An 18,192-nucleotide genomic window follows, 5' to 3' on the forward strand; every position below is an offset into this window, starting at 1 on the left:
TAAAGTGACCTTGAGGCCAATAGCAGCTTGGCAGATCTCAGTTCCTGGTTGGGTCATCTCCAGCATCACCACAGCTAGTATGGCAAGGCTTATGTTGGGAGAAGGGGGAAGACGATTACTACTACTACTACTACTACTACCCAAACAGCTAGAGCTAGGCTGCTTCCACAGCAGGTTAGCAATGAAACAAAAGTGATTGTCATGGAAATACATCCATTAAAAACAGTCAAGCATCTTGGTGCTGCAGTTAGTGGGACGTCAGGATGAGCTCTAAGAATGTCTGTGGGGACCAGACATATCCCTGAAAATGAAGATGATTATTTTCACTAACTTCCCAAATAATTTTGAAAAATTAAAATAGTATTAAAACTTATAAAATGTTAGGTGAAGCAGGGAACCTCGCAAGCATCAAGGGAGGTGCCTATAGGCATCTTCTTGGGATCCCTGTACTAGATTAATAGGAAAGGGGTGATTAAGAGGACTGAACTAGCAGTTCTTGATATGATAGCAATTCATAAATGACTTTATTTATGGAAAGTTTCAGAATATTTTTAGAATTTATTTAACTTCTAACTGAATTTAGAAAGCCTAACAAATGATATTTATAGATGTAAACCGGTACCCTAAGGTTCATAGCAAATAATGGAAACTAATAATGATTATTAACATGATAGTTCATTTAAATTAAAGGTGAATTGCAAATGAACTACAAATAAAACATGGGATTAATGATGAAAGAAAAGGAAATCATGCGGTATACGCTATTCTTTTTATTATGTTATTTTAAATGTTAATTTTGATTTTACAGGTGGCACAGAAGCCTTTCAAGCACAGAAATCTTATTAACCACAGTGAAGAGGGAGATAAGGAATGACCAGATCGTAACAGACTAGACCGAGACCTTTCTGGCACTGTCCTTAGCAGAACCCAGCCTTTGCTGAAGCAATATAAATAGAATATCCTGTTGGCGATTTATAGTTCTGACTTTTGTTGTTGTGGCTAGCTAACACGGATTGCCCACATTTCTGAGTGAGTGAATTTACTGAGGGTGTTGATTTGTTAATGAACAGTCATTCTCATGCCTGTCTGATCTTCCCTTCTAGGTACACACTTCCTCCTCATGTCAATGTCACCTGGGAATAGAAATGTACCAGTCAAGATTGTTCTGGGCCAAGGACACAACTCCCTGGAAAGGGGGGAAAGCACCATGAATTTTATGGAGGATAGCACAGTGGCAGGATTGCGGCAGCTTTTGTAGGACTGAGTGTTTGCATTACTGAAAGCAGCAGAATAGGGCTGGGAACAAATCATGAGCGTCATGAGGACTGGGTAAAAGTCAGGTTGCCAGGCCTACCCATCATGATGCTGTAATTTACCCTTGATGAAACACCTACGGTCGGTCTGAGCGTGGTCCTTGAGCCTGGAAGGATGGTCTTGTTTCAGAGTCCACCAATTGGTCATTCCAGCATGTCATGCCTAGGATTTATCCTTTTCAGTGTGATTAATGTAATGTCTTAATATTTTTACCAAGCAGGGAAACAGAATATAGTAAAATAGTATAAATAGTATTAAAATGCTAAAGGCAATGGTTAAAATAACCAAGGAAAGGAAAATACAGCCTATTTCAAAATGGAAATCTGTATTATCAATGCAGCTGAGAGCGACAGAAGCCATTTCTGTTCCTGCTCTCCTTCCAGGATTTACTCCCCCTTTTAGCTGCGGCTTTTAACGGGACCCCTAAGGGTGCTGGCTAAGCTCCCATTGTTTGCAAGGGACATTCTCCTCCGGCCTTTTAGCGGTCTCTGGAGCAGGAGTGAGAAGAGCCTCCCGGAACCAAAGCAGCCTTTCCTCTGCTTTAAAACTGCAGAAACGACCCCTGTCTCGGCCCGTTCCATCGAAGGCTGCTCTTGGAGCGGGCTGCTGTTTTTAGGTGCCTGGTAGGCGCGCGAATCCATTCCCCATCCTCGCCCTCCACTCGTTTTTTTTAGGAAGTAGCCTTTTTTCTACGGGAGACAAAGAACACGGGCTGGGAAAAAGCGCAAAGACTCGGCACATGCGCACACGCTCGCAGGGTGGTGTCTGATGAAAGAGGACACGGGCGAGCTTTTTGCGCCTGCTTGGTCGAGCCCGCGCGGGCAGCGTTGGGTGGGCCTTCGCGAACGCGCGTGTACGGCGTCTTCTCGGGAAGGTTCCGGAGCTTGGGCGCGTTCCCGGCGCTAGCTAGGCGCGTTCTTCCTCGGTCGCTCCGTCTCGCCTGTCACTCCCCCTCCTCCCGGCTCTAGCGAGCGAGACTTTCCAGCGAGCTCTCCCTGCAGCAGCGTTAACAGCCGCAGCACCAGGTAGGGTTTCCCGCAGCGCCGCGCACTGCTCCCAGACGGGGAAGGTACACCGAGGGCCTGCAGACTCTGCAAGCGCTGGGGGGCCGGGCGGGGTGCGCGGAACGCACAGGTGCGCGCGATTACGCAGCGAAGGCTCCGGCGGTGGCTGGAGGCAGGGGGGTCGTGCGGGGCAATCGCTCGCGAGCCGGCGGCTTCAGCACCCGGAGTAATTCGAGCGGAATGGAAGGTCGGCGGAGAGGCGCCTCCGTGCAGTCTTTGCCGGTGCTGCTCCTGCCCCCTCTTAGTTGTAGCGTCGGAATAGCTTCCCTCTCCTCGCCGCCCTTAACCGCGCTCCTCGGGAGAAGAGGAGCCTCGCTGCCGAGCGCTCGCACTCGCCACCTGTCTCTGCGCTGCGAACCCGCGCTTCTCCTTGGTGTATCGCAGCTCGGCGCTCAATGGAGATTCTCGCAGTACAAAATGGGGCAGGAGGGGTGTGTCTCTGAGATCCTCAAGGGTGGATGTAACTGCCTGAGAAGGGGCAGAGGTTTAGGAAGCATGGCGTTGTTTCATTTAAATTAAATAACAGCGTGAAATGCGATTTTTACGCGCGCGTGTGTGTGTGTGGGGGGTGTTCTTAAGCATTTTTCTCTTTACCAAACGAGTCACTTAATCAAATGCATAGGTACATTTTAAGGATGTCCCGATCTTGGCTTCCTGTTCTTTTCTTTCTGGTATTCTCTTCCTTCTCTCCAAAGCCTAGAGCTCTGGTACATTTGGTTTCCTGTTTGGAAGACTGATTTTGATTGTGAGGGTGATGGCGAATGATAGGCTGTTAGTACTGCAGTAGGTGTGGATCTTGGAGAGAGAAAAAGGATGGGCTCCCCCCTCTTCATATCGGTGGTGCCATGTTTTGCAGTCCATGTCCTATTTCCAGGGTTGCTAACAATTAGAAGGGGGAAAATCTTTCATACCTAAGAAAGAAAAAAATATTCTGTCTTAATATTCATAAATTATTTCATTTCATTAAGTATAGGAAGAATTTTATAAAGATCGTCTTTCCTAAGAAATGAATTGCTTTGTTCCACTTATGTAGGTCAGTGTTATGAGATTTACATTTTCAGTGGGAGTAATTGGTGAGTTGGGGAAAAATAAAAAACGTAATCCCCCCCCCCCAGACATACATGTATACTCGTTAGGCTATAAATGCAGTGGGTTTTGTGGGGGGTTTTCTTCACTGTCTTTCAAAGAATTGCTGCCATCCAGTGATGTTCAGTGCGATGGTTATGTAGCTTCAGTGTCTCAACTGGTTTTTCTTGGAGAAAAAAATGGATCTGAGTGTAATAGCAGCAGCTGGTCACGCCCCTGCTCAGCTAGAATACATGGATGCAAAGTGCAGTTTTCATTGGGTAAAGGCTGTGGTATGGTCCTGTAGTTTGGGTGGGGATGGAAGGGGAAAAAACTCTTTTGTCTACTGCAAGGATTAGCATTAACTATAGGTGTTTTTGCTAGACTTAATATAACAATATATTTTATTAGAGATTTTTTGCTGTATTTTCTTCTCCAGAGGGGGTAGCAGCTAATTATAACTTGAAAATGTATGCTATAAACAAGGGCTGCAAATCCATTTTTAGCATTTTGGTATAATTCTATGAATGCTTTTCCTTAGCTCTTTAACTATAGTATCTTTTGTAACATGCGTTATTATTTCTTATAATGATTCTGAATTGGTACATTAGAAACATTGACTTAATAGAGGAGAATATATGTAGCTCAGGGTTGAACTGTGGAGTCCTTGGTGCTCTCTGAGCTTGGTTGTTTGCTTGCAGACGTTTCATTACCCAGCTAGGTAACATCATCAGTGCTTGTGAGTGTGGGTGTGTATGTGTGGGCTAATGAGTGTGACGTATTAAAAACCACTCAGTGGGCATATGGCCGAGATAAGGTTGAACAAGGAGTTTCTGGGACATTTATTTATATAAGACTTGTATACCACTTCAGTCACATGACTATAAACAGTTGTACAATCCAACACAATCCAATATAACAAAATTTAACAGAAAATATAAACATCAAATCAATACCTACATAAATCCTTGACAAGATATTAATCATAACACAGCATCCTTATGTGGGAGAACATCCTCCTAATAACCATGACATGACATCAGCTCTCTTTTATAAAACCGAATGACAGTGAATCATATAAAACATTTACAATGATCCCATTACAGCCACTGAGGAACTCTCAATTTATTATAGTGAAACTTGAATTCTGTTTATGCACTTGAGTACTTAGGTGCTGCCTTATCCTAGTTTTGTATTTGTTTATTTCACAAACTCTCTTGGAAGTAATTAGAATTCTCCCACCAGCCAAGATCTTTTGGAAACATCTGGGATTGTACAGGCACCTGTTCTTTAATCTTTTAATGCTGCTTAATTTTATGACTGTATAGTTTAACTTTAATTATAGTGGTTGGGCTTTAATTATGGTTGTGTTCCATGTATACTTTGTGATCTGGATGATTGTGTTCTATGTATACTTTGTGATCTTTTGGGGATGGTGCAGGAGAAGAACTTAGAGATGTGAAGGTCTAGAAAAATGTGACTCCTTCTAATGTGTGTGTTTTTTTTAATTCTCTCTACCTTTTTTCCTTTTTTTTTTCCAGGAATAAAGTCCCCCCATCCCTATTCCAGACCTTTATATTGCTAGGATGTACAAGAAAGCTACTAATTCGGTTATTTGTATTTTGTCATGTGTATTTTAAAATGAATAATGTTTTGCAAGGATACTCAGTAATACAGATGATATTAATTGGGCTGTTCAGAGCATTTGAAGGGATATTTTGTGGTATGCTTTGGTGCAAACAACAACAAAAAAACTTCCTTGAAGTGTTGAAGGCCATTCTTGTTCTCTGGAAAGCATGTTTTCTGGATGGGCTCAGCCCATCTACATTGAGAAGTTTCTCAGGTTGTCTTCTCATGTCTTCGAAGGCACAGCTTCTTGGCTGGTGGTTCCAGCAGAACAATTATCTTTTGTGGCTGAATTGGATAAATCCTTACTAATTGGACTTGTGTTTCTGAGAGGATTGGCAACTGGATAAGATTTTGCAGGAAGATTACTGTAATTTTGTACATTCAGCATGTACCTGTGACATGAGGTGATGGCATGGCAGGACTAGGCTGAGGAACTCAGTCAATTGAGTTTCCTTAATTTGATTGTAGCTGCAACTTAATTGTTTCATTTGAACCATGGATACATGAACTTATTTTTTCAAAACAGAACGACATATTTTGGGTGCTATAGTGGCATAGAATGAAATGCTTAAGCTGTAACATTCGCATTGTCCTTGGCTTTCCAGGCATTATGCATTTTCCTGTAGCTTTTAGTAGATGCTTCATTAAGGGGATGGGAAGAGGAGGGGCCTCTATTTCAAAAGCTATTTAGCTAATTGCAGTCTTGATTGTGTAATTCTTTTCTTTTGAAAGCCTGCATTCATGGACAGCAAACATTGGAGGAACAAACTGCTATTGACTTTTAACAGAAATAGGCCATGGGCATTTAAGTTTAGAGGTCTTGTTTGGTGAGGCTTCTCTAGAGGACTGGAATCAAACTAGAGCAATTTGATTTTTTTCTCCCTTGAAATACAAATTGGAAATTGTTTGCATTTGTGTAGGATGACATACTGTTCTGTAGTATGTTGTTGCCAATCTCTTTTGGTGTGTGGCATCCCCAGTCCATTTCATGAGCTACATCTTATTCTCTTTTTTTTCCAGTATTTTTATTGAAAATGTTTACAGCAATAATAATAACTAATACAAATTAAAATAGAACAGAGAAAAAGAAAAGAGAAGTAACAGAAAAAGCTAAAAGTGCAATAAGCAAAAAAAGTAGAAAAAAGAAGAAAAAAAGATATAAAGGTATAAAGAAGTGGCTTCCAATATTCTTCATAGCAGTTATAAGTACAATTATGTTTTAACCTCTCTCTCTCTTCTTTCTATAATCTATCATGTCTAATCATCAGAACCATAAATCACAAGTTCATTTTTTTATTTTTATGCAAAAAGTCCATAAGGGGTTTCTAGTCACCAATAAATGTAGATATTGTCCTTTCTCTAATTAAAGAAGTCAATTTATCCATCTTAGCAAGTTCTGTCAATTTCACCAACCATTTCACCATGATGGGTAATGCCAAATCTTTCCATCTTTGAGCTACCTCTTATTCTACAGTGTAATAACTTAAAGTGTAATAACTTAATAACTGCCAAAATACCTTGTGAAAATGGCGTAATTAACTTCCCCCCAACTTTTACGGGGGTGGTGATGTGGTATTGGCCTTTAAAAATAAGCTTTTCCTTATTAATACATTTCTAGGTCCCCCCCCCCTTATCTCCTTAGAACATAAATTCTTAGAAAACATATTTTACATATGCTTTAGTGGGTTGTAGAATCTTGCCTTCCATGTTTAAAGTTCAGATTATACACATCTCTGTTTATAATTTAGAGATAAAATATTAACCTGTATTTACAAAGTTTACACCTCTATTATTATACATTTGTTTCCAGTTGTATGAATTTAAAATTGTCTCTGAATAAAATGGAGTTTTGAAATTGCAGAAATACATTGAGGAAATAGGGATGAATGGTTTTTGACAAAAGTCAGAATAGACTTTGGTGAGTCATCCAGTAGACAGATGCAGGTAGCAAAGTTAGGCTCTCTGAGACCTTCCTGAGGAAAACATTTATTTATTTTATTTATTTTTCAAATTTATATATGCCGCCCATCTCACTATACAAGTGACTCTAGGCAGCATTACAGGTAAAAAGTATAAAATCCTAGAAAAAAATATGCAAGTTAAAAAATTACAAAAGGTTAAAATTAAGCTAAAAAGTTAAAACTATAGTACAAACTAAAAATGCCATGAGAGCATCCTCAGGCTACCAGCCACCCCCAGTGCTGCAAACCCCTGTTGGGTCCCCATGCAAGTTGGCAGAGCCAGGTCTTAACGCCTTTTTGGAAGGCCAACAGAGTGGAGCCCAATCTCACCTCGGGGCAAGACATTCCAGAGGGCGGGAGCCACAGCAGAAAAGGCTCTCCTCCTGGACCCTGCCAGGTCCACGAGAGAACCAGTATAGCATAAAGGTTAAAGTATTAGAGTAGAACTGAAGAGGGCCTTCATGACTATGGCGTTTACTCAACCAGCTGCTGCCTCTTAGCCCAGCCTCTCTCTCCTCTGTTATGATGAAATAAGGGTAGATGCCTGTGTTTGCTACCTTGAACTATAAACAAAATTAGGCAGTTGGTTGTTTCAAACAGGGTTTCCTCTATAATTACTATCTATAAGAAATTTGAATAGAAAAGGTGCTGTTGGTGTATGCATCGTGAGTATGCTTCACTCATTCACTGGCCAATGAATCTTTTCGCATTGCACTGCTGGATACATCGTCCCCTTTCACCATATGCATAAAATAGAGGAAAAAGTTATCTTTTAATAATACTTCCTCTTTTTTGTGTGTGGAGGAAAGTCCATGCAAACTTGCATAGTCATGCAATAGGTTCATACGTTTCTTTATATTTGAAAGTAGGGATATTTTTATGTATGCATATTTGCTTCACTGTTAATGTGGATGATCCCTCTATATATATGGAACAGGTGGGAGCATTGGTATTGAAAACAGGAACTGCTACTAATCCTTGAATTGGATTTAGGTTTTATGTGACACGCTTAAATTCTTTATCCTCCAGTTCAGGAGACACAGAAGGAAGGCAGGTGGCTGAGTACTTTTATAGCAATTTGTATAGAACTTGGAATTTCAAAGATTCATGGCAGGAGCCCTAACATATCTGTTGTAGTAGATAGCCACTGATGCATCTGGAGAAAAATGGCCAGGCTTGAGAGACAGTTTAGATGCTCCGTGGAGAGGAAAATTGGGTGAAAGTTAAATTGGAATGCTGGAATCTGAATTTAGGAATAAAATAAAGTGGTGAATTCAAAGAATAATAGAAACACAGAATTGGAAAAGGGACCACTGAGGCTTAAATTGTCTGAAACCATTTCCGAGACACAGTGTTTGTCACTTTTCCAGTCATATTCAATATCTGAAAAATTAGCAAGAAATTATGTAATTTTGTTTAAAAGTTGTTGCTGAAATTGGAGAACTTTTGACCTACCTTCTGTCTTTGGTTTTGAACAGAATTGGATATCTAATGCTAATGAAGCTTATCCTGCTATTCCAGGGGACTTGCCAAATATCCTGCATTCACAAGAGGAGGGACTTGAAGAAAATAATTGAATTCTATGTTTATTCAAGCTGCCATGATTCTGAGTTATGTGATTTCATGGACAGCGATGACTAAATAGTTAAGGCATTAGGAAACTGTTATTTTGGTCTGACTCTAAAGAAGGATGTGCTTTCATGCATATAGTATGTGTTTATATTTATAAATGCTCATCTTAAACATAAAGTGTCTTTCATAACATCTTGGTTTGATAAGATTAAACTGCGATAATATACATCTGTCAACAGGACACACGTAGTATGGCATAATGTTTCTTTTTCCTGGGCCACTGAAGTGATCTGTCCTTGGAAAGACGCATCTAACAAAAGCAGCAACTGAAGCTAGAGCAGTAACTTATTTTAGGATACAGGTAGTCCCCAGTTTAAAAACAAGTTCCATTTCCAAGGTCTGTCCTTAAGTCCAAATTGTATGTAAGCCGGAACAATATTATTGTATAATACTGTATAAGTAGTATTGTGTAATGAACTTGAACTATTGTGTATTTAACTTGAATCACTGTGTATTTAACTTGACTTTTGCTATAGTAGGTTCCATCCTTAACTATGGGTCGTCTGTAATCTAGGCATTCTTAACCCGGGGGCTACCTATATATTTTTTATGTTTTCTAGATTATGATTTGGCTGTTGCGTAGTGTAAGTCAAAATGGGCAGACTTCACCTCTTTGTCAGAAAGTATGTAGACAAAATGTACCTCAACTACAGATGAAAGTAACTGAGCCACAGTAGTTTGGCTGTAATTCTTAATGTATCATAACCCACCAACAATTTATCTCTTCTTCAAATTGGGAAAAATAAACTTGCAACTGAAGTATTGGCTCTTTTTTGTAGGCATCCTTCATCAGAATGCTATAATGTGTGGCTTTCAATTGGGAGACAAGAATTGTGTTGAGATGGTGGAGTGGATTTCTTGGAATGAGTGAAAGGAGTTTTCACTATTCATCTTTGCTCTTTGGTAGAATCCTCACAATGATTTATGATGTCTTCTGAGGTCAACCATTGTTGTGACAAAATAACAGTAATGTGGCCAGGATTTATCAATGGCTGGGTGATGTTAGAAAACTCCATAAATAACCAGTAGAGAAATGTCCTTTGATTTGTATAGGGACACATGCAGCAATGGCCCTTTTAAAAACAATGTTTCTTAGGGCCGTGTTCTCCAACTTGATGCCTGTGAGAATGTTTGGATTGTAGCTTCCAAAATTACAATACACATTTGGATGAGATAATATTGGGAAAGGCTGGTTAAAGGCTGAAAAGATACTAAGCATTCTAATTCTGTAATTGGTAGGAGGCGTCTTATCACACACAAAAAAGCTAACAAATCAGGTGGGCTGTTTTTCCTTTTTGCTCTCTTAGGAACCATGGATTGGGCATTCCTCCGTTCCAGGTTGGACTATGGTGAAGGCCTTTTTGTTGGAAACAAATTCATGCACTTTTAAAATTCATGCACCAATGTTTAAGCATATACAGATTTGTCACTGAATCTGATTTAACTAGTGGCTCTAGTTAGAAAGGGGGGGAAAGCCTGTTACAGAAGGGTAGGAAAAAGCAACTCAGAACTGTAACTTTGATGGTTGCATACATACAGCAACAGATTGTTAGCCTTGGGCAAGTTGCTGTGTGTCATAACTAGAATTCACTGTTTCTGCACTAAAGTATTTTACCTGCTCTAGCTGAGTTCTTGTCTTCCTGTGGAAATCCCAGAGGAACAATTATTATAGAGGCCTGGAGGAAGCCCCTTGACATAATGATCTGTGCTTCTTACAGTGCTTGTAACTGGCAGAAGAAGACTAATGTAAGGCAGAGATGTTCTGGCTCAACCTCCTGTTTTCTGATGCTGATCTGTTTCATGAGGTATCTGTCATCTTCACAGAACTCTTTATGCTAAAAAGAGACATACATTCTTCAGTGGTAGGAAACCTAATGCTGAAAATCACAGGGAAAACCATTAGATGGTTATTCTTAGTAATTTGAGAAGTCAGCAATTTGCTTAATAAGAAAAAAAAACATAAGGGATCATTTTAAATGGATTACTGGGTTGTTTGTTCTAAATCCTATTTTAGAAGAGCAATTTCTTCCTCCTGCTGAATTAATTTGCAAACTAAGGTAAGAAACAGTCTGGTGTCCCCCTGATTCCTGGATCCCCAGTGCTATGCTGAGAAGCAATAGTTGATCTGCTGGCAAATCCTTTGGAATCTGCCAGGCTCCCTGCCCAGTCGCCTAACCTATTTATTTTTGTAGATTATTTTGTAGATTTGAGATTTGTAGATAACTAAAAAAGAAAAAGAAGGGGATGCCTGCATACTACAAAGCAAAGCACTGTCATCAAGCATAATCTGTATTTGTCACAATGCTTCTAGGCATCATGTAGACCCCAAAGGAATTGTTGGACAATAAATAGGGTGAATGGTGGTAGCCTGGTCCTTTGTTTGGTATATAGATGTTTTGTGATTGGCCATACCACCATTGCAACCATTTTGTGATAGCGCCACTTAGACACTGTCACAATTCCAAGTCTGACCACTGCTCCAACAACATAAGGGTTGTCTGTCCTAAGGTCTTAGACTATGAGTCCTGTCAGCACCAGCCAACATGGTCAGTTGTGTGAAATGAAAAAGGTTGTAATCTACCTCTTTGAGGGCATCACAGTGGGGAAGGAGGGAGTAAGTCATAGAAGACTTGAAGAATCCATATTTGGGTCTCCTCCGTTAAAGGACTGTGTATTAGTTATGAATGCAGAGTTTAAGAAACTCTGCTTACAGATTTACTTTACACGGCCTTGAAAAGGACATGTCCCTGGTACTGTCCTAATTGCTCCTAGAGGTTCACCAGTAAACAGGATTTCTTGGAGCTTATGTGTAATTAATCCTTCAAATAATCATTCTGAGCCTTAATATCAGCACTTTGACATCAGCCTGGAAATGAATCTGTTACAATGTATTTGATGCAGATTTGATGTCAATTGGTCACATTTAGTCAAAAGATCTAGAAGATCTATTATTCTAGTTTCAAACCTTACCCCATTACTCATCAATTACTTATAAACTATGTGTAGTAATAGGATCTTGGAATGAGAGTAATAGGTCTTGGGTTGTGTGGGCTTTTTAAGTATGATAAAGTATTGCTTCCCCAGTTTTTACATTATTTTCAATTGTAATTGATTTTTACATTATTTTCAATTGTAATTGTTTTTACATTATTTTCAATCCTTATCAGAAGGCTGCTTTCAATGACAGCTTTTCATGTAAGAAAAAAGTTTAAAAGGAGATTCTTATAATAATTGCAATTATTCCTATACCCATAGAGGGCATTTTATTTGCTTATTCTTCAGAATATCCCTCCACCTTCCATGAGTAGACAGAATCAAAATGGCTATCAGTCTTTTTTGAGGGAGTAAGAAATTCTTGCTGTCAAGGGTAGTATTGAAAAAGCAGTAAAAAGCAACCCTTATTGTCTCCGCTGTCTGCCAATAAACATGGAGCAAAACATATTGTTATTATACAAATGTATTAAGCATATAATAACCACAATTAATCAACAAATAAGGATTCACAGTGCAAAATGCAAGAAATTCATCCCTGGGTCCATATTTACCCACCACAGAAATGTACTACTTCCTTGCCCATAACTCAGGTAATATTTCTCATCAGAAAAAGAAGACAAGGAGGGGTTTCTTGTCATTGAACCCCAGCCCCACTATCAGCAGATCCATTCTGACATGCTGAAAAGATTACCTTGCCCGGTCCTATCTCTTACAAACTTCTACAGACTTTGAATCAGATGTTGGACTATCTAGCTCACGAGAACACTACTGACTTCAGATAGATGTGCAGAAAATAGAAGGAAGGAATACTTATTTGCAGTGAAATGCTCTTAGGACAAGTATTGATGTTTATAAGTAATGTATGGCCGTGAAGTGTCAGGCTTGGTAATTAGGATTGATAGGCACTGAGTTGGGCAGAGACCGAAAGCACATGCATTTAATGAAGTTAAGTGATTGAGCAAGTTTTTGTTACAGCCTGTTTTTGTGTTCCATTTAACTCCTGAAATCCTTGATCCTCTGCTTTGCCTTGACTATATTTTTGCCTTTTGTATTGAGTCCTGATTATTGTGCCATATATTAGCTTCGGAAATCCTAGATCTGCTTCTCTTGATTTCATTTTTGCTTTGATCTCTGAAATCAGTTCTCCAATAGGAATTCCATTGACTTGTCCTGATTAACAATCATGCTTCGTAAATTCAATAATTATGTTTAGTAAATCTGTGATTTGTTAAAATCTGGTGCACCAAGTCTTGATATGGAACTATATCAGACTTGGTTGCCCTAATGGATGAACTATTTTAGAAGAAAGATGGGGGACTATAGCCTTGCTACTGAGCTTTTGTCTATATTAAACTGTTCTTGTCACTATAGTCTCTAGGGCTTATAGAGACAATGATTTTCTAAGAGACTGTGCACTCCATCCAAGATGGTAAATTGCCTCCTGTTTCTTGGGCTGAAGAATAACATAGCTATCTTTCTAGTATTCCTGTTCAGTTTACTGACCTCTGTTCGCTGCATCTAGACATTGTTGACCTTGATAATTTCAGTTAGTTCATCCTTCTACAATCTGCATGCTCCTTCCTGATTTAGGTCTAACATAGTATTAGATATGATTAGCACACTGATGACACTGTGCTTCAATATTTCTGATGGCTACTCCTAGTGCCTTCATACAGAAATTAAATAGCATGGGGAAAATTGATGATAATTGAAAAATAATCATCCAGTACAGTGCAGGCAGTAGCTGAAACTGAAGCATTGTAAAACAGTGTCCTCTATCCCCAGCTTGTTGAAGCAGTCCATTAAGATACTATGATTCAGACACTACCAAGAGCTTAAGCACATATAATAGGGTTAAAATCCCCTGGCTTTCTCCCAATAAAGTTCATCTCTCAGGATGAATCAGTCCAAAATCAGACAGGAACTCAAACTAAAACAGGTTTCCAAGCTAGTGCGCTTCTGTGTGCTTATGGAGTTCTTCACTTCCAAAACAAGTTGCAGACACTACTTGAGTGAAATCTGAAATAAAAAACTGCAAAATTATAAATGCAACTGACAGAAGTGTCCATTTTTTAGGTTTCCTGTCACTTTTGAATAGGCGTTTTGTCACATTGTTTGGAGATTACAGAGCTAATGTAGTGTTTTTTGTAATGATAAGGATTGATAGACACACTTTCAAAGAAAATGTAGACATAATAGAATTCTGAGAACTTGCATATTTAAAACTTACAGAACAGAATATCTGTGGGGTATACCACTGGGTTTTATGTGTTTAAATGAGTTAGCAGAGAAGGGTGAAACATCCTGAAATGAGTTAGGTGTTCATGCTGAAGTGTATTAAGTGTGGAAGCACTTAATAGAAGTAATGCATCATTTTCCCCAGGTCAGCTTGTATGGTGGCAGCACCCAGCTAATTTTGGTTGACCTTGAAAAAGCTAAGCAGAGTTAGAAATAATTAGTGATTGGGTGGGAGACCAGCAGGAAGCCTCAAGACTATACTAAACTGGGAAGTTGGAAAAAAAAACACTTTGTAGAAGGCAATGGCAAGCCACTATTGTATCATTGGTAGGGAAATAACATGGCTATGTCTTTAGCTCTTAGAAATTGAGCTTGATTCAAGAGAGACTTTACTGAAACATATTAAGAATCTTAAGTTACTTCCAGTTTTTAAAGGAACATACTATTTTGTAATAGTGGCTACTTGGAAGATAAGATAACAAAATTTTACATGAGGCTGAACTTGATATAAAGACATCTGCATAAACTGAAACATATTCTTTAATTTATCAGTTCCCCTGTATGGATGATTATTTGTAACAAATGGAATTGTTTGTATTTGATTCCATTTAGTATCTTTGGAACTTTTAAAAAAATAATTTTTATTGAAGATTCAATTACAATAATTAGGCAAATACAAACTAAACTCAGAGAGAAGGAGAGAGAGAATAAAAAGTACAAAGAAAGAAAAAAGAAAGCATGATAAAGAAAAAGAAAAGAAACATATAAAGAAGTGACTTCTGAACTTCATCACAAGTATAAACAAACTTAATAATTCTTCACCCCCATAAGATTACAAACAAATCTCTCTTCTTCCCATAACCCATACTGTATCTATATGCAAATCCATAAATCATCAACTTTTCAGTCCTGGTGTCAACAAAAAGTCTGTAAAGGGTTACCAGAGCTTTATAAAAACATGTCTTATTTTAACATTGGTCAAACAAACCAACTTTATATTCCTTTCTTTCATTTCTGACAATCTTGATCTTTAATTCATTCAGATACTGTTGTAGGATTTGGTCTCTCTCCAATTTTTCTTTTTCCCATCCCAGGGGCTTCTTTGAGACTTTTGTAAGCTTCTTTTGTAAATCCAATAAAAAGTAATTATCCAGGTCCTTCTCTTGGTTTATCATTTGTATCTCCACTTTGATTTTCAAAGCTTTAACAAACTTCTTTTGTGTATCCAGTCCCTTATCTGGGTCATTCTCTTGGCATGTCATTTGTGTTTCCACTTTAGCTGCCTTCTCTGTCTTATAATCCACACTTTTTTTAATTATCCAGTATTTCTGGTTCTAATATTTCTGCATCAGGCAAAATTTGTTTCATATCTGTCATTCTTTCATTAACATCATTTGGACATAATCCGTAGAAGCAGACATCATTGCTGACATTGCTGACATTTTAGCTACTAATTTCTGGCCCCATTCTTTGAAAATCTCCTGGAGTATTTAAAATATGATAATACTTTGTGTCATTTTGTAAATCCCCATACTAACCAAAAATCAAAGGCAAGTTTACAATTTTTTTCTCCTTTTTCTTTTCTGTCTGGAGTCTTTAGTCTCCTTTAGTTCAGAAATGTCCAATTTCTGAAATCATAAAGTCTGAAATCTGTTATGATTTAAGATGGACAAAACAATTTGGTTCCCATGAAAAGCTGTGTATTTTATATAATTACTGTATTTCCAAAATCATGTAGTAAAAGTCTCAATATTCCAAATTTGTCTGGATCCTTAATTCATTTATAACCTTCTTATAACCAAGTCTTATTTAGCTTTTTGCTGTTTATTTCCAGTTTTTTAAATTCTTAAACTTATGGTTAATTTTCTTTTGTTCAAGAATGAAGATAAATTTACCAGGTGGCTTTTCAAAGGTCTGTAATAGCCTTAAGATAGTTAAATAGGCAATTTCCAGTAGTGATTAGAAAATGAGGTTAGTGAACCATGTCCTTTAAAATGCTCCGCCGTGGTTGTGAGCTTGTTGACTGATCCCTTCATCTCCTAGTGCTCAAACCTGCAGGAGACCACTGTCCTGCAGTTTACTTGTGAGGAGCAGCCATGCAGAGCACATTTGGGTAATCTCCTGGCCTCTCCTTGTCCAGAGAGGTTCCAGAAAACCTGTCTACTTGCCAGTTCTTTGGTCTTTGCTGTGATCATCCTCTCCACTGTTTTCAGAGATGTGCTTAGTTCGCCATGCCTCCTTCGGAAGTCAGTGTCTTTGGAACTTGAAGAGATCTTTAAACTGATAATAAATCTAAAGTTTCCAGATTTAAATCATGCTTTGATGTTAGGGTTGAGGAACATTTGCCATATATTTGTTTTACATTAATTACAAAAAAGGAATAAGTCACGTTTTCAATTTTAGATGTTCACTGTAGTGAAAAGATATAATTTAATTAACTGCAGTTGGATTAGTTTGTTCCTGGGAAATAAATTGCAGATCTAGTGAAACATTTTATATTAGAATGTTAGAACTGAAAAGGGCCATTGACTCTACACCTTTGTTCAATGCAAGAAGCCAAATTTAAAGCATCCCCAACAGATAGTTGCTACTTCTGCTTGCACACATTCAGCAAATGGGGGCCCATTATTTATTTGGAAATTGATTCCACTGTTGTAATATTTCTCTTGGTAGGAAGACTAGTCTGTAGTTTGAGCTCTATAGTGGCCTGTATGGATCATATTATATGTCAACATTTTATTGCTCTACAAGGACTTCAGCAGGATTATTAACTCTGATTCCTGTGAATATCTAAAGCAGGATTCCCCAAAGTGATAAATATTGACCCCCAAGTGTTGATGGGACTATCCAAAGGCTTGATATTATTATCATTATCATTATTATTCATAATACTATTAAAGTTGTATTTATTAAATTATCTTCATATAATAAATGTTTGGAGGTTGATGAACAATCTGAAACATCATGTAGGGATCAGTGAGTTGAAGAGTTTGGGGACCCCGATCTAAAGCATTCAAGAACCCATTGAATTCTATAAGTCTTTGGGGGGAAGACCTTTAAGGGGTCTTAAACCCTGCAAGAGAGGATAGACACCATGAGACCAACTTCACAAGATGTTTGTTCAGTGATGGCAATCCTGGCTATCTTTTCCCATCCCAGAACAAAGACTGGAGTGAGGGCACACTCTGCCCTATGTTTTGGTCCAGTGAAGCTTGAGAGAATCTCATGCTTGTCATGATGGATAACTTCAACCCTGAGCTGGCTTAGCGAGGACAATCTCAGCATGAAACTTTACAACACCACCTTAAAATCCACCTTGATTGGTTGGTTAACTTGATCAGGAATTCTGTTGGGAATAAGGAGGGCAGAACAGCAATATTACCTCCATTCTCACTGAGTTCAGAGAGAATGTCTAGAAAATTGGGTGGTGTAACAGTAATTCTCCATGAAACTGAGAAATGTGAATCAAATCTTTCCATGCTTTTCACCCATGTTTCAGGAATATATCTGAGATTGGCTTCCTCATTCATGATCAAGTAACTAATGAGTGCGGTTTTCTTAGAATTGATCTAGCATTTAATAGCAAAACCACCAGGAAGAGAGAACTAGTCACCAAGTACTTGATAGAGAAAGAATGAACCCAAGTGTATAATAGCCCATAGATATACATATACTCTAACCTTATGATGTCTGCTCCTCCCAACCTCTTGTTGTTCTATACATTCATTGAATGGGTGTCCCTTTCTTATTTTTCTTTAAAATTAAAGCATATTCCCATTCACCAAGTATCTGTTGGTTTTATTGTCACAATTAAACCCTTTCCCCTTTCTGATTTGGAAATTTTTATTTCTCCCCCCCCCCCCCCCACGGTAACATGGCTAGATGAAATATGGGGAAGATACAGAACAGCACTGTTAATATTTAAATAAGCAATCAAAATAAATTTTATTAAATAGCTTAAAATGGGTTGCTAACATGTTCCCTTAATATGACAGCATATCTGTAGGTTTCAATTATTGCCTTCCCTGGCACTAAACATATTTTCATAAACCAGTCACTCTGACAGATGAAGGTTTTCCTAGAGCTAGGACTTGCAGGCTTCTCTTAGACCCATCCTTCCACCTATACCTTCAAATCCCTCTCTACTCCCCCTCCAGAATATAAACTCAGAGGAGGTGCTCTGCATTACTACGCTTGACTGATAGTTCTCAGACCAAATCATTATAAGACTGCCCTGTCCTCTTCCCTCTCTTTCCATTCTAGTGAATCCACACATTCCCCACACATATCTTCTC

General features: G+C 38.5%; 1 protein-coding gene across 10 annotated transcripts in view; it reads left to right on the top strand.

Moving 5' to 3' along the window:
• Window positions 1-1,813: 1,813 nt before the first annotated feature.
• The window catches only part of MAPT (microtubule associated protein tau), an 81,664-nt gene continuing 65,285 nt past the window's right edge, over window positions 1,814-18,192 (top strand). For 4 of the 10 annotated variants that reach the window (XM_007422381.4, XM_088143391.1, XM_088143389.1 and 1 more), the window contains exon 1: window positions 1,814-2,339. The gene's annotated coding sequence lies outside the window, so the exon portion shown is untranslated. The remainder of the gene's footprint in view (window positions 2,340-18,192) is intronic. The other 6 variants (XM_025177645.2, XM_088143390.1, XM_088143388.1 and 3 more) reach the window with 3 other exon arrangements.

The sequence above is a fragment of the Python bivittatus genome, unplaced genomic scaffold, assembly GCF_059951505.1.
Source record: "Python bivittatus isolate LINGU-HERP-01145 unplaced genomic scaffold, Pbiv_v1 ctg000410_np1212, whole genome shotgun sequence".
NCBI classification, from domain to species: domain Eukaryota; kingdom Metazoa; phylum Chordata; class Lepidosauria; order Squamata; family Pythonidae; genus Python; species Python bivittatus.